Here is a 13,648-nt window from a genome sequence, read left to right as displayed (position 1 = left end):
AGTTTTCCCTTTTCTCGCGAGGAAGCCTATTCAGCATAAGGGAATTTCCCTTAAAAAAGGGGAGAACTTGGCAGCTATGTTAAAGTTTTACAGAAGTAGCCTTACACTGCTCTTTCACTTGAAATGGATGTGGACCTTTAAAATCTGTTATGTTTCTGTTCTTTGGTGTGGAGCCATAGATGGGGGCTGGAGTTCCATTCAAATTGATTCATGCAATTTAAAGAACAATCAATCTACTTGAGAAACTTTAGCGGAACGTAAGGCTTTGATTAAAGAGTGTGAATTGCAAGCAGAGTAAGGAATACATTTTAGGTACAAGCTCCCTAAATAAATGCATTTTGTAAGTTCTGGATTGCACGGGTCTGAGTTTTGTGTGCATTTGACTGAATTTTTTTTATGTCCTCTGCTTCTTTGCTGCAGCAGCTAAAACCAGCAATTAATTATATTCTTTGAAACACACTTTAGAAAGGGGGGGGGGTGTCCTACAGGTTCCACAGCCCAAGAAAGCTAAATCATCTGCCTTTATGTTGTTATGGGGAACTCTGAAGAAGAAAGCCACCTCCTCTCTCAGCTTAATGCCAAAATCTTCCACTGAATGTATTTGCATCTCGCTATTATTCTCATAATGGTTGCTCTTGCTGAAACCTGCAGCGAGGAGAGAAGCAGCCGATTGCAACTAATACTCATTTTGTAGGCAGCAGATAAAGGTGCAATTGGATGGAAAGAAGGGAGGCGTCCAGTGAGATTCAGAAGGTAGCAACTTGGCACAAGAAGAGACACCCGGCATTCTCCCCCCCCCAACTCCTTCTAAAATAAATAGAGAAGTCAGAGAATTCCGACGGTTTATCAAAGATTTGTAAGGCTCCTGAATTAAAACTCTGCTGCTTCTCTAATTTGCAGGGAGAGAATTTTGCCCCTGCAAAAGGATGGCCAAACTTTCTCTCTACGGTGGTCCCTCGGTTTACAACCACAATTGGTTCCGGAAGTCTGTACTTAAACTGAAGTGAAGCGTACCTAACCTGAAGAGAACTTTCCCATTGAAAGTAATGGAAAGTGGATTAATCCTTTCCAGACGATGAAAAACACCCCCTAGAGCAGCAATTTAACACAAATTTTACTGTCTAATGAGGCGAGGCAATTGATCCATAAAATGAAGGCAATAATCAATGTACTGTACTATAAAATAAATCAGACAGTATTTTAGGTGAAAAAAATATTTTAGGTGAAAAAAATTAACTTTTATTTCTTGCCTGGGCTGATGATAGCCATTGTTTAGATGGGGGCTCAGGGTCCTCTGCCACAATCACAATGCCTTCGCAGAGGCCGGGCCGCTGCTCCAATGTCTCCTGGAGGCCAGGTCTTCACTGTGGGCCTCCACGAAGGCACCGGAGTGTCTGATGCCTTCGTGGAGGCTGGGCCTTCGCTCCGGGCCTTTGCGGAGCCATGGGAGCACCTCCACAGCTGCGGCCCAGTCTTCAGGCCTTCATGGAGGCCTCCGTAGGCCCCGGAAACCTCCGTTTACTTACTTCCAGGTTACAATCGTTCATAAACCGAAAATTCGTAAACCGAGGTGTTCGTAAACCGAGGTTCCACTGTATTTCTCAGCAAAGTAGCGGCCTAGGGAGTGGGTGAATTTTAGCTTCTCTCAATTTCTCATCCCCCCCCCAGTTGAGTACTTTGCATTTTGACATCAGTTTCCTATTGACATTATTGCTTTTTATTATTATTATAGGGTTCATGTTTTGTAACCTTGACTTGTTTAACCATTATGTATATGTTATAAATAGTACTATTCACTACTTTCTGCACATTCACATACCTATGGTTTGTTTATTTTGGTATTGTTTTAAGTCTGCATTTGTTCAACAGTGACCCATAATTGTACATGGATGGTGGATATTGTCACCAGATCCCGCTTGATAACATTGTATTTTGTAGAATCTTGTCAAACCTTCATAAAAATAAAAATAATATATATATTATTGGTTTAGTGGTGGCGCTCACAGGTGGCGCTGTGGTTAAACCACTGAGCCTAGGGCTTGCTGATCAGAAGGTTGGCGGTTCGAATCCCTGTGACGGGGTGAGCTCCCGTTGCTTGGTCCCAGCTCCTGCCAACCTAGCAGTTCAAAAGCACGTCAAAATGCAAGTAGATAAATAGGAACCGCTACAGCGGGAAGGTAAACGGCGTTTCCGTGTGCTGCTCTGGTTTGCCAGAAGCGGCTTTGTCATGCTGGCCACATGACCTGGAAGCTATACGCCAGCTCCCTCGGCCAATAATGCGAGATGAGCGCGCAACCCCAGAGTCGGTCACGACTGGACCTAATGGTCAGGGGTCCCTTTACCTTTATATATATAGAAGTGTGCATTAGGTAGGTTTGCCTTAAATGCAAATTGAATCAAATCTCTCCCCCCCCTCCATTAAACAATCCACAAATTCTTATTTTATGCCACTATTTCAAATCAAGCTGCACTGAATATTCACCAGTTTATATTTCCAGCTCAAAGCTACCACTATCCTTTCAAACTTTAGATACTGCTAAAACTCATCTCTCCCCCCAGCACAATTTGATTCCAGTGTTATCCTTCTCCCCAGCAGAAAGCCTCTTGGTGGCTGGTGCTGCTTCTTTCCTGAATTAGTCACATGAGTGACCCTAATCTTAATTCACACTAATGGCGCCTTCTACTATGAAAATGGACCACTGCTTGGCGATTTCTGAGCCCAGTTCTGAAATTTAGACCGTGTTGCATTTCTGATGGCGACATTGGAAGCTGAGTAGCACCCCAGGTGCAAGGAGCCCGGGGTGGTGGTGGAGCTTTCAGAACAGTGCTTAGTAGGGATGGGGAAAGGAATGGGATTCACTTTGCATTTAACAGCCAACCTGCCTAATTCACACTTTCCAAAACAAAGTGTGAACTGAAACACAGCTGTCCTTTGAATTTTGCACTTTACAATTTTTTTTCTGCACTCTTCTCTAGCAACATGTACTAAAAGCATGTATAGGGGAAAGTGTGCATACAACTGAATGTATTGATGAAAATAGCTGTGTTATTATTACCAATACATTCATTTCACCAATACAGTCAAATATACAGTGGTGCCTCGCAAGAAGAAATTAATTCGTTCCGGGAGTCGCTTCGTCTAGCGATAATTTCGTCTTGCGAAGCGCGGGTTGCCGTGGCAAAAAACAAAACAAAACTGCAAAAGAAATTAATCTTGTGAAGCACGGCCATAGAAAACTTCGTCTTGCGAGTCACCGAAAACATCGCAGGACGCTTTCGTTTAGCGAGTTTTTCGTTGTGCGAGGCATTCATCTTGCGAGGTACCACTGTAATGCTTTGGCATATTAGGGGAAATGGCTTGCAAAAAATATGTGGATTAGTCAAAACTACATGCAGAAAATGTATTTACTAGGATAAATGCTCCCTAAAATGCTGAGGAATTTACATGAGGCAGCTGGTTAGCTCAGTGGGTTAGAGTGTGGTAATTATAATGCTAAGGTTTCAGGTTTGATCCCCGTAAAGGAAAGCTGCATATTCCTGCATTGAAGGGAGTTGGACTAGATTATCCTTGATGTCCATGCTAAAGTCTTGGGGACCCTATGGAAATTTCATCTCCCAGGGTCCCCACCTCAGTGCCTTGAATGCTGCCATTATATCATTTGAGATGCAAAGGAGGGAATGAGGACAAGCAGTTTCATTTGAAGACGGAGAAGAATTTTGTGGGGAAATGACACAAAGTGCTGAGCATTAAAAGGAGGACAAGTTTGTGTTGTAAAACAGGTTAATTTATGCTTCAGGGAGATTAATCTTTAGCGTTGCATAGAAGTGGAAAGACAACCCTCCTGAACTCTTGCATTCCTATAATGGAGAAAGGCAGTCCCTTGAAACCATTCTTCTTGCACTTTCTTCCTGGAGAGCAGCTTAGCAGGAGAGCATCTGCTTTGTATGCAGGTCCCAAGTTCAATCCCTGGCATCTCCAGGTAGGGCTGGGAGAGACCCCAGTCTAAAACCCCGGGGAGTCACTGCCAGTCATTGTTGACAATACTGAGCTAGATGGACCACTGGTCTGACTCAATGAAAGGCCGCTTATGTCCCTTGTATGAAGCTGTAGCCTTGCAATCCACAGCAGGTTTCGGCTTGTCTACATGGAAGCTCTGGGATTGCCAATCAAAAGCCGGCCCTCCACATTCCTTCAAGATTTCTGTTAAGAAACAGCAGCAGCAGCGGGCCTGTTCGGGTTTCGTGAAGGTCATCGCTGCAGCCTGAAAGATCTGACAGCCGTGGATTTCCATCGCTGTGGATTAGCATATTTTAGATCCAGACTGATAGTTAAATAATGCTTGCATTCAAGACGCTGGGGGTGTTTGGTGGATTTTTAATAGTAAGCTCAATAACTCTGGCGTTCGTTTCATAAAGAAAGTTTATGCCAGTTTGGCCTAACAGCCCAGGCGAGTTGATTAAAGCTTGGCAGGGAGGGCTCTATTGACGCTTCTAATAAAGGAAGTACAACCACAGCACTTTTCTCCATGGCTTAAAGCAACAGGAGGGAGAGACTGGGGAGGAATGAAGCAAAGAGAGAGAGAGAAAGAGAAAGAGAGTGAATTGGAGGTGTGGGTGGAGATTTTTCCTAAAATAAAAAATACCCTGAGTGCTTAGTGACCAAGTCGTTGCTGTTTTTTCCCACCACTGCATCACATCAGAACAATAATTCCAGGAATCTCTGAGTCGTTTGTCATTTATTTGCTTAGAAATTAGCAATGCAGATGTTGTTCATGATCTGCAAAGTGTTATTGGCAAAAGAACAGAAGTAGGAGGTAAGGGGTGGGGGTGGGGAAACATGAAATAAATGCCAAATAATGTTGGGGAAAACAGGAGTTAGTTTGAGAGGGCATTTGACAAACCCTCTGTCCTTTGGGGAGCCCATACAAGCTGGCTGGCTGGGGGAGTCTGGTTTGGTCACAATCGGCCAAAGGTGGGAGACATGGTCAGAAGGCTTGACAAGGGAAGCAAAGAACATTCCTAGCAACCACTTGCTCAGATTAATGATGCAGCCTGGCACTGAAGGGGCTTAAAGACCCAGTGTGTGCTGACTGGCTGACAGAATCAACTGACAGTGTGATAACTGGCCGGAAGAGGTCAGCTGATGTTTCCGGCTGGAGCTGCAGCCATTCTATATGGCCTGTTCTGTGCAGCCTTCTGAGGCATTTGAGTGCTGCCTGGGCACTCCCTCCTAGAGGTGTCAGTTTGACATTCAGCCCATCTGCTGTACACTGGGGGGAAATTGGAGAGAGCCATTCTGCCTAGACCAGTTCAGCCTGAGAGTGCATCTGCTGTTTCCCCTTCCTCCATATGCTCACTGCTTAAGCCTTGCAGCTTGCTTGAGACAGAGGGCACAAGGGTCTCCTTCTGTGGCTCTCGGCCAAGAGCAAGTATTTGGTGGGAGGTGGAGATGACAACTAGGAGGACATCAGGAGCCTGTAGAAAGGATGCATGATTCCCACCATCTCTGGCCCACTCCCCCTGTACCTGGGGAGAGGTAGACAGAAAAGCAGGTCCCAGGCTTTCGCTACTTAGAGATGGGGAGCAGCAGACTGATTGCAGGTGCTGCTGCAAGAAAGAGCACAGCCCCACAGAGATCAGTTGTGGGGCGAGTTCAGTCAACTGTAGAGTATGTGAAATAGCCCCTGGCTGCAGACCCACTGGTGAGGCTCAGAATCAGAAGAAACTTTATTTTCATCAGCCACTAGCCATAGCAATAAAATAAAATGTACTGAAGATAGAGGTATAAACTTAACTATAAAAAAAATACATTCTGGAGGTTTACATCAATAATCAAATAATAGATCTTATTCTAATTGCCCCTGCTAAACATTTTGCAGTTTTTTCTGCCACCTGATTATCTCGATCTGCTAGAAGAAGGACACAGTAGCAATGGTTGAGCGACCTGGTATGGATATTAGTAGAGGGGTAATAACCTCACTCCTCAGATCTTTATAAAGAGTGCAACTCAGAAGCACACAAGCTACTGATTCAATACTGGTATCTCCACAGGGACATAACCGTTTTTCCAGTGGAGCTTTTTGAAATCGACCCTCAAGTACAGCTGAAGGCAGTATATTTAATCTTGTGTAAGTGAAAACACGTCTACTGTATATTCTGGAATGGTTATATTAGGAAATGGGGTGCCATTGTGTCAAAATGACTAGGTGGAAAATAATCATACCATGGACAAAATTCCCTTATCATGGCCAAATCATTCTGTCACTTAATATCATACAGGCACTGCCTAATTAAATTATTTGCTTTACTATAAGATAAAGGGTAAAGGGACCCCTGACCATTAGGCCCAGTCGTGACCGACTCTGGGGTTGCGGCGCTCATTTCGCGTTATTGGCCGAGGGAGCCGGCATACAGCTTCCGGATCATGTGGCCAGCATGACAAAGCCGCTTCTGGCGAACCAGAGCAGCACACAGAAATGCCATTTACCTTCCTGCTGTAGTGGTACCTATTTATCTACTTGCACCTTGACGTGCTTTCGAACTGCTAGGTTGGCAGGAGCTGGGACTGAGCAACAGGAGCTCACCCCGTCGCAGGGATTTGAACCGTCAACCTTCTGATTGGCAAGCCCTAGGCTCTGTGGTTTAACCCATGGCCCAGTGTTAATAATGGTTGTGGTGATAAACCAAAAATGTAAAGCTTTTGGTTGACAATTTTAGTCCAAGTGCTCTCATGACAATCTTGTGCTACTAAGGGTAGCAGACCTAATTATTAGCCATTGTGGAAATGAAGCATGCTAGACCCCCCACTGGCCCTACCACCTTTCACTGAGGGAGTGGCTGCCAATGAGGGACATTATAGAGTCATTGTACCATGTTTCTTGTAGCAGATTAATATCAAATGGCTCGAAATAGTTCAGCACCTGTTTATTATTCTGCTTTGAACGCCAACTTGCTATGTTCCATGACATCAGTTGTAGCCCCAATTCATTTAAGGCTCTGTGCTTGTCACTTCCACTTTGTCCAGGTACCCAATTTTGTCTTAAAAACCCCCGCTTCTGTTCCTCTTATCAGTGGGAACCCATTCAATGGTGTTACTATCCTTTTTGAGTCTCAGGAGAGGACTACCTATTTCATTTGGCTCTAACCTTTGATAGCTCAGCCAAGAATTTGTAGTTATGCCATCCGGATTGTCCCTCACCATATCATATTCCAAGGGGGTGTTGAGTTTGCAGCTCTGCATCTATGCACTTGAAAGTTCATCTGGTAGCCCTCTTTTTAACTATACATTTTGGAGAAACAGCTTGTGGGCGAAAGGCTTGTGGCGAAAGGCTCTTTAGAGGGCAGACATGGGAGATACCAAAGAGAAGCCATCCCTTTGGGTGAACTCCTAGGGGAGCATCAACGGCAAACTTCTCTGTTTTTGAAAAATAATAATAGTGTTAGGGTGAGAGACTGGGGTGAAGAATTTTACCCATTGTGAGAAATAGGGCTGGAAAAAAACATACCAGATCCAGAGAGAGAGGCTAGCTAGGGAAGATGGAGTTAGAGTGGTGTGTATAATTTCTGAGTCCGTGCTGGTTGGGGCTTATGGAAGTTGGAATCTAACAATTTTTGGAGGGCCGCTAGCCCTTGGGAAATTTACATTTCCTGTGATCCCCAGGATGTTGTGTCTTAAGCACTGATGGGAATTGGAATCCAACAACATCTGGAGAACCACAGCTTCCCCATCCCTGTCTTAAAAGAACACCGGGTGATATATTACCACCCTGATGTTGATGTGGCATTGAAAGAACTCAGCCTTCAAAATCCTTTCTTTTTCTTTTTTTTACACTCGTTACCAGCTTGGCCCGGCTTCTGTTCTCTCCTCCCATATTTATGTTCCCAGGGTACTTTAGCAATTTCTAGGTAAGTTCATAATCAGAGCTGAACTACCCTAATGCTTTCGCTGGGCTGTGCAAAGAGATTTATAATCCCTGAAAGAGCAAGAGGCAGTCAGAGTTGAGAAACAGTCTTGCAAGCCATGCTATTAAAATCAATATAGTTTGGCTCTCCTCAGCATTCAGTAAAGGTTAAAGAACTGGCTAGACTTTCCCCCCCAAAAGGTGGGGGTGTCGGATTTATTTGATCACCAATTTACATTGCAGTGGACTTGTTGAGGTTGGTGGTTGTGGAGGGATGGACAACCTGAAAGTTATTCCATCCACAATGAGTTTGTTCAGTATAAAGATATCACAAGCTTTCTGGGACAAGACTGACCCTTATTGGCCTTACTTATTGTCTGATCCCTGCAATACCATTCCCTGGCCGTCTGCATTCCTCTTCCAGGAAGCTGCCATGTTAGCTCAAAGGACTCCTCCACTCTCCCTGGTGAAGTCCTCCTAAATACTGTACAAAAGCTGGAAGACTCTGTTAAACCAGGATATTTCAGAGGACAGTGTCTAGGGCCAATGGGTTGTGATATGAGTCTGTGATTACACCACTGCATCTTAGCTTCAGTTCCCCTTCTGTGAAATTGCAAGATTAATGAGCCCAGGGGGAGATTAATTGGAAGGTTGCATAGCAGCTTTTACACTGAATTGGCAATGGGTGGATAACAACAAGTAATTATTAGCAGAGTAGTCGGCTGATTGGCAAACGGTTTGGGGAGCCATTGAGGTTAGGAGTGTATATTTGGGGATCAGGAACCTGTGGCCCTTCGGACATTGTCAGAATAGAATTCCTCTCATCCCTGAACACCACCTATGTTTACTGGAGCTGGGGTCCAACATCTGGACGTTGTGCCCCAGCCAGTAGGGCCAATTGTCAGGTTTGATTGGGGAGAGAGCACAGCAACATTTGGAGCGCCACAGCTTTCTCCATCACTGCACTAGATGGGAAAAAACCTAGATGGTGTTTCTGGGAGAAACAGACTGCTGTAGTCTCAGGCAGCTCCCTGTGTTCATAACACACCAGAACTGAGACAAGCAGGTGAACTCCATGAAGTGGAGGCCTTGTCAATTCAAATTAGCCTTCAAGAATTAAATTGACTCCAGCAATTAGCTGATGGAAAGATTTTTTTTAGAAGAAAAAAATAGTCTACTAATTAAACTGATTGTAGCTTACAGTCCCAATTACTAATGATGATGATGATGATAATGTCGGGGGGCTTGTGAAGCAATCACAATTTTGGTGAAATGCAGGAATGGGAAAACTTGTCAAGTTCAATTTCTCCCAGTTTCTTATTTCCCATTCTTTAAGTTCAGTTCTCTACATCCATTTGAGATCTATCTATCTATCTATCTATCATCTATCTATATCTATCTATCATCTATCATCTATCATCATCATCTCTCTCTCTCTCTCTCTCTCTCTCTCCCTTTTCTATCATCTATATTTAAAACCCCATCCTGAAAATTCATTAGCATTTTCGTTTGTTTGCCTTTTTCGCAAAGTTATTTGCTCTAATATGACACATTTTTTGTGTTATTTTCACTAATATATGAATTTGCATGGGCACTTGATGGACACTTTGCCCTCATATATCCATCTATGTCCATGTTGCTTGGCTGCAGGAGGAACCAGGGATAGGACCACGGACAGCTCCAAGCTGGGGAAATTCAGACTGGATGTTGGTACTGAAATGCAGCAGATTAGGAAGTTGCTTCAGCAAAGGTCTGGAAGCAACTGCAGTTGAGCAGACAGTACACAGGGTAGGATTTCCAGCTCTACATATTCTAAGGAACTTAAGAGTCCCACTGGATCAGACCAAGGGCACAACTAGTCCAGCATTGTGTACTCACCGTGTCCAACCAGAGGCCCATGGGAATCCCACCAATGGGGCATGAATACAATAGCACGCTCCCCGGCAGCTGATTTTCAGAGTCATGGTGGCTCTGATCCTGGAGGTAACTACAGCCACATGGACTAATAGACATAACATTTCTGTCCATTATTGTACCAGGTATTCTCTTTCCCCTTATGTATGTTTTTTTACCAGCATTTGTGTGCACATGGTGTGTGTGTGTGTGTGTGTGTGTGTGTGTGTGTGTGTGAGAGAGAGAGAGAGAGAGAGAGAGAGAGAGAGAGAGAGAGAGAGAGAGAGAGAGAGAGATGGAGAACTGCATTGCAAAATTCAGTAAAATGTGCATTTCAAGTAATTGCTGTGTTCAGGGGGCACGGCCATTCAGACACTGACTTGGTACAGCCCAGATGCCATTATAGTCTTCCTTAATGGCCAAGTTCTTTGTTCTTCGACCCACTGTGCTCTTGTGCACTGAGGACCACAAGCAATGGAGTTTGCTCAAAAAGCTCATTAATGTAATGCAATCTGTATGTGCTGTAATGAGGCACTGGGCCAGTGGTAAAGGTCAATATGTTTTCAATTCTACTTGACTTTGGGATCGGAAGTGCCAGTCACTCAGCTGATGCCAGTAACTCCCATTAGAGTCTGTGAGCATGAATTGAAATGTGGCCATGCCTAACAGGATAAATGTGTGCTTCTAGGGGGCAGAGCACCTTCAAGGGTGAGTCAGCTGGGCTGTCTTGAAATATCTTTTTGAAGTCCAGGATTCAATGAGGCAGCAGCTTCTCATACTCCCTAACCACCCCCACCCAAAAAACAACAACAACCAGATGAGAATATTTTTTGAGCTTCAGATGTGGAATGGGGAAATTAATACCCATGTCCAACTAACCTTCAACTTTCTAGCTCAGCCTTTCCCAGTGTATTATCCTCAAGATGTTAAAGGTAAAGGGCCCCCTGACCATCAGGTCCAGTCGTGTCCGACTCTGGGGTTGTGGCACTCATCTCGCTCTATAGGCCGAGGGAGCCGGCGTTTGTCCACAGACAGCTTCCGGGTCATGTGGCCAGCATAACAAAGCTGCTTCTGGGGAACCAGAGCAGCGCACGGAAATGCCGTTTTCCTTCCCGCCGGGATGGTCCCTATTTATCTACTTGCACTTTGATGTGCTTTTGAACTGCTAGGTGGGCAGGAGCTGGGACTGAGCAATGGGAGCTCACCCCGTTGCAGGGATTCGAACCGCCAACCGTCTGCTCAGCAAGCCCTAGGCTCAGTGGTTTAACCCACAGCGCCACCTGGGTCCCTCCTCAAGATGTTATTGGACCACAACTCCCATAATCTCTTATTAGCCAAGCTGGCTGGATAAGAAATGGAATCCATCCACATCTGGATCATGGATTTCCCATCCCTGCCCTTAGACATGAACTGAGCAGCCTAATTCCATCCTGTTTCAAGTCTCACTGGGGCTCAATCACTGGTCCTTTCCATCCCATTTTGTGACAGATTGTACAAATTGCCAACATTTACACTGTTCATTTTTTATATGCACTTTTTATATGTAAACATGCACTTTTGTGCAAAACATGTACTTTTCAATGCATTCTTCCATAAAACATGCATTTTGAGTGCATTTTTATGTGCCCTGAAAATGTATCAAAAAAATCCAGAGAAGTGTTTGACACTGCCTGGCAGTTGCGCTCCTGTATGTGAGCAAGTTTGGGCATGTGAGATGGGGGTCATCGGCTGCAAAAAGCAAATACTGAATTCATTACTCCTTCGTCCTTCATTTCCATAGTGGACAAAGAAGAGGGAGCCTTCCCTCCTCTAGCATGGAAACACAGCCTTCTACCCTCTTAGCAGGCCAGCAAAGATGCTTGCAGATTAGTTTGCATGCTGCTCCAGGTGTTCTTTGAGCAGAAGAGGTGAGCTGGATTTTGCAGCAGCGACAAGAACTGTGATACAAAACTAGGAAGGGTCACAGCTGCTTGGCCCTATTTCATTAAAAGGGATTGTGTTTGAGGTGGTGGCAGGTGAGAACGCAAGTTGCAACTGCAGCCTTTGAAGCGTGATGGGGTCTTTCACACTTGAGCCATCACTCCATGTGAAAAAACAGGCACAACACAGGCGGCCCATGGCGGAGGCACTATTTTCACCTCCAGCTCTGAGTTTGCTTCTGACTTTTGTATGCTGCCGCACTTTTATTCTGAGTGCCATTTGGGTTTAGGGGTGTGGATTTTGCATAGAGAAAGTACCCCTGTTCTCTTTGTCTTCTTCCAGTCATGATTTTCACCGAGGTTGGAGAGCCCAAAACTTCATTTTATGCTGTTGTTTTTTGGAGCAATGTAATTCTTGCATGATTGTTTTGACTTATTTGTTTGGACTGATCTAATTCCTTTGGGGGAAAGGCTGTAGCTCAGTGGTAAAGCATTTGTCTTGCATGCAGAAGATTCCAGCTTCCGTCCCTGGCACCTCCAAGACCAGGCATCCCCAAACTGCGGCCCTCCAGATGTTTTGGCCTACAACTCCCATGATCCCTAGCTAACAGGACCAGTGGTCAGGGATGATGGGAATTGTAGTCCAAAACATCTGGAGGGCCGAAGTTTGGGGATGCCTGTCCAAGACTCTTCCATGATCCAGAACTAGTTTGTCTGATGTAGCATCATAGAAGTAGGTAAAGGAAGACCAAATTTTATGTGTGTGTTTTTACGGATGAGGAATCTGTGGCCCTCGAGATGTTGTTGGATTCTGACTCTCCCATTGCCCCCAGCCAGCACAGCCAATGGACAGGGATTATAGGAGGGGTTACCCAAAAACATCTGGAGGGCCACAGATTCCTTGCCCCTACTTTAAACTGTACTATGCCCTTCCCCTGTTTTGTTTTTCTTACACAAGGCTGGGAGCTCAGGCATGCACACACAGTCCACCCAGGAAGGACCGTAGCTCAGTGGGAGAGCATGTGTTTTGCATGCAAAGGGTCCCAGGTTCAAATCCTGGTTTCTCCGCATAGGAAAGACTCAAGTCTGAGAGTCTGGAGAGCTTACCCTGGTCAATTTTGACACTGCTGAGCGAGATGCACTAATAATATGACTTGCTGCAAGGCAAATTCCTATGTTTCTCCTATGCATTTTAAGAGAGGAAGTCTATCCTTTGCAATGGAGCACCCTTGAGGCTCTGGGTTGGGCAGATGGTTATAAATCCTTTTACATGGGGTGGCTCCAATTAAAAGTCTGATTAAAATCTACATTGTTAATCGGCGGCTAATAAATTAATGGCGCCAATTATTCAATTAGTGCCTTCTGTCTTAATTGGGATTCTCTTCCCAAGTTTTCTTTTTGTTCCAAGTGTGGCTCCTCGGATGAACTTTCCACTCTTAGCCAGGAATGATTAAAACTTGAAATTTGTAATCCTGTCAGCTCTGAACGGATGTCAACTCCAAACATTCCAAACACAAATTGAAACAGGTTACATATTTCATATTTCCTGCCCCTCTTCTCCCCCCTCCCCCAAGAAAAATTACTTTGCTGTTTCTTTTTTAAGTCCAGTCCACACACTGTATTCCCCCCCTCTTTTTTGTTCTTATAAACATCATTCCTATCAAAGATAAGAAGCTCAAGAGTCTATCTTTATTTAATCCAAAAAAGGATTGGAAGCCAGACAGCATACTTAAACAGGAGATGGCCCGGGGGGGGGGGGGATTGGAGAGAGCGGAAGATGACTCCTGGGATTTGTGTGGCAAGGTCTGTGAGCAAGTCAAACATGAGGGAACAGCCAGCAACAAGAAGAAAGCAAACAATTCAGGGCCCAGTTTTAGCTCCAGCTGGGCAACAGAAAGATTTCATGAAGTGGCAGAACTCTCTTTTGTGCACACA

General features: G+C 44.7%; 1 protein-coding gene across 1 annotated transcript in view; it reads left to right on the top strand.

Moving 5' to 3' along the window:
• LOC118076152 (transmembrane protein 132D) overlaps window positions 1-13,648 on the top strand; it is a 334,703-nt gene that overhangs the window by 137,097 nt on the left and 183,958 nt on the right. The gene's annotated exons all lie outside the window — the stretch shown is intronic.

Source organism: Zootoca vivipara, chromosome 17 (genome assembly GCF_963506605.1).
Source record: "Zootoca vivipara chromosome 17, rZooViv1.1, whole genome shotgun sequence".
NCBI classification, from domain to species: domain Eukaryota; kingdom Metazoa; phylum Chordata; class Lepidosauria; order Squamata; family Lacertidae; genus Zootoca; species Zootoca vivipara.
This window is presented reverse-complemented; position numbering and strand designations above follow the sequence as displayed.